Source organism: Mobula birostris, chromosome 11, assembly GCF_030028105.1.
Source record: "Mobula birostris isolate sMobBir1 chromosome 11, sMobBir1.hap1, whole genome shotgun sequence".
Taxonomy (NCBI): domain Eukaryota; kingdom Metazoa; phylum Chordata; class Chondrichthyes; order Myliobatiformes; family Myliobatidae; genus Mobula; species Mobula birostris.
This window is the reverse complement of record NC_092380.1, coordinates 33,402,324-33,405,465: the sequence shown is the minus strand read 5'-3', so window position 1 is coordinate 33,405,465 and position 3,142 is coordinate 33,402,324. Positions and strand designations below refer to the sequence as shown.

The following is a 3,142-nucleotide window of genomic DNA, read 5'->3' as shown; positions in this document are numbered from 1 at the left end:
CCTCACAAAGATTTTATTGCACAGATCATAACCTCTGTGACTGAAGTCCAGTTCACCGTCTCACACTGGGTAGCTGGCTTGCGTCTCTCTCTTATACGACTGGTTAGACCTTGTTTCTGGTGTTCAATGTCAGTCGCTAAGATGCTTCAAAGAACCAACAGCTCTCCTGGCAGGTCACGGCAATGATGGTGACTGATTCCAAAAAGAAGTAGGGAGGTCACCTTCCGATGCTCATTGGAGCTTTCCTTTCTGTTCCAGCGATATCACCCCGGGCTGGACTCTTATTCAGTGGGATTGAGGACAAAACAAATGTCTGACCACTACCTCAGTGCGGCCAAGCAGGACAGTTTTGTCTGCAGCAGTGTTCCTGAGCTGTCAGCAGTTCTACTCAGCCCTCCATACAATTCCTATTCAAACTGCAGCAGGAAGTGACAGCAATGTGATTAATTCTGCACCTCTTGCATTTCCAGTTCAGAAAATCCAGATCAAGTTCAAGTTTATAGTCATTTAACTTGTTGTGTACGTGGCTAGTTTACACAACAATATCATTAATAAAAATGATGGAGACGGAAGCTAAATCAACAGGGTTCTTTATTAACTAAAACCAAACTGAACACACATATATACAGATCCATACGCGCCTAAGAGCACATGCTCAATACGATGTATTACTACAACATAAAGTAGTCCTATATTATACAGTAGACTATATGATACACTCCTCCCCTTTTATTTTAATAGTGTATCAACTTTTTTTTTAATGGGGGCACTATGCTAAACAAATATGTGTACCCTTAAGATACAAATGCCTACCAATTGTTTACATAGTAACTTAATAATATCAAATTATAACAAAGTAACGTAATTATAACTCAAGTCTCTGGAGGGGGTCTTCTCTGCCCCTCTGGATAACATCTGTCAATAAACGTTCATTTTAATACAGATTGTTATATTTCTTCTATTTGAACGTACTGTGGGTTAACAGTAAAGAATCATATACTAGAAGAATTAGAGAACTTTTATTTACAGCTATATACAAACACGTCATATGCTCGAACATTCTGGCAATCCCGCGCATGCTCAGTGCACTGTCCAGTCATGTACTGGCACATCATTGCACGTGATATCACCACACAGATTTCCATATAAAAGTCATGAAAGTTGACCTCTGAGCATAGGAGTTTCCATGGTCTGCTTCAAGGGTAACTTGCCACCAGCAAAAGTAGTGGTTGGTGATCTGCTGTCCCTGCTAGTTATTCAAAAGTCAGGGCAATCCAATGACTCACAGAAAGATCAGTACTTTACCAGTAATCTTTCACCATTTCATTTCATAGTTGATCGAAATCCTGTTATTCATTCCATTGTTCTTAAGCTGCTGTTAAAGTACAGTTTTGCTGATATTAAGGATTACCTGCAGTGCTGTCTGTCTGGCTCAAGAGGGAGAATTCCTTCAGATGCGCATTCAGCGCAAGTGTGAAAATACAACAATAGAAACCTTACAGTTAGTTGCCAGAATTCGCCTCTGCTTTGATGCTGTTTCCCAACTTCTTTGTGCAAAACAAGACTAATTGGCTGAGGATTCAAAATATGTACGTGCAAAAGAAACTTCCCTGCGAAGGATTAAGTGTATGATTCTCAATGGAGGAAATGATTGGTTCAAGATTTACCTTGTGCGAAAGCTGTTCTGTTTGAATGGAATTGATTTTTTTCCTCTGTTAGGTTTACCTTCTCCCCCAGCAACCTGGTTTTCATTTATTTCACCACCCTCAGCAATTTCTCCATGAGGCTGGTCATTATATTGTGGGCAGCGACCATAGGGATGACAAACAAAGTAAGGTGGGTCACACTGTCCTCTGTAAGGAGGGCGATGTTGCTGATTTTGATCATCTTGGTTTTCTCTGTCTGTTGCTGTCTCTGCTCCATCTCCTTTCTCTCCACCTCCAATGTTCTGTTGGTAATTACGTGGTGGACCTCAGCGGCCAGGGTTGTAGCAACGATAACAATTTCTGTCTACGGCATATCGGCTTCCTTGGACTGGAACTCCTCCGGAACCAGTTACATTTGCTGCTTCTGCACCCTTTTTGCCTTCCACTATGTCAAACTCCACAGTTTCACCATCTCCCACACTGCGGAGGTATTTTTGCGGGTTATTCATTTTTATAGCAGTCTGATGTACAAACACATCTTCCTTTGTATCATTCTTGTTGATGATTCCGTATCCATTTCATACATTGAACCACCTTACTGTTCCAAGAACCTTTGTTGCGATGACTTTCTTCTCCTCGGGGTGTTTGGTTTTGTCTGGCTGTTGCCGCTGCTGCTGTTCGGGTTGCTGCTCCGTCTCGGCCTCGCTCGCGGCGTTGACAGGCTGCGTGAGGTGGTTGCGGCTCGGGCCGGTCTGAGGTGGGGGGTCCTGCGCTCTCTCCACTTCTTTCTTTTCTCTAATATAATTCCTTTCCACTTGGTCTGTCTCCAGTTGCAGAAAAAGCTCTGCATTTCGTATTCCTTACTTGTATTGTTGATCTAGTTTCTTCATCCTTTTCTGATACTCCTGCAAAGTGCCTTCCTGTAACTGCTGTAGATGTCTTTTGAGAGATGTCAATTTCTCCTGGTACATCTGCTCTTTTACTTCCAGGTAGTCTTCATCATCCTGCTTATTGGCAATATCTGTCTCCCTTGCATCCTCTGTATCTTCATTCGAGTCGCAGCCACGGATACTACGTTCATCTTCAACGTCGATGCTGTCTAGCTCCTCCTCGTCATTGTAATAGTCAACAATGGGTGAGAGGAGAGCTGCGGACATCTTCCCAACCAAGCTGCCCTCCTTGTTGACACATCTAGTGCCTTGATGGTGTGCCAATCCAACTAGATTTTCCTGAGCCATTCACGTCCTAGCAACGGTGGTCCTCCATTTTTCAGTACATAGAGGTTCAGCTGCTGTGTTTTGTCTCCGTAGGTCACTGTCACTTGAATTTTACCTTTGGGTTGCACTCTCTGTCCTGTGTAAGTCTTTAGCAATAGATTAGTTCATTTCAGAGGTATGTACGAAAACAGTTGTTTGTAGTCATGTACAGAGATCACTGTTAAAGCTGAGCCTGTATCCAACTCCATTTTCAGTCTCACACCTGCCACTTGTGGTATT

General features: G+C 42.9%; 1 pseudogene; it reads right to left on the bottom strand.

Annotated features, from left to right (window-relative positions):
* Nucleotides 1–1,407: 1,407 nt before the first annotated feature.
* On the bottom strand, nt 1,408–2,803 carry LOC140204652 (uncharacterized; annotated as a pseudogene).
* Nucleotides 2,804–3,142: the final 339 nt, after the last annotated feature.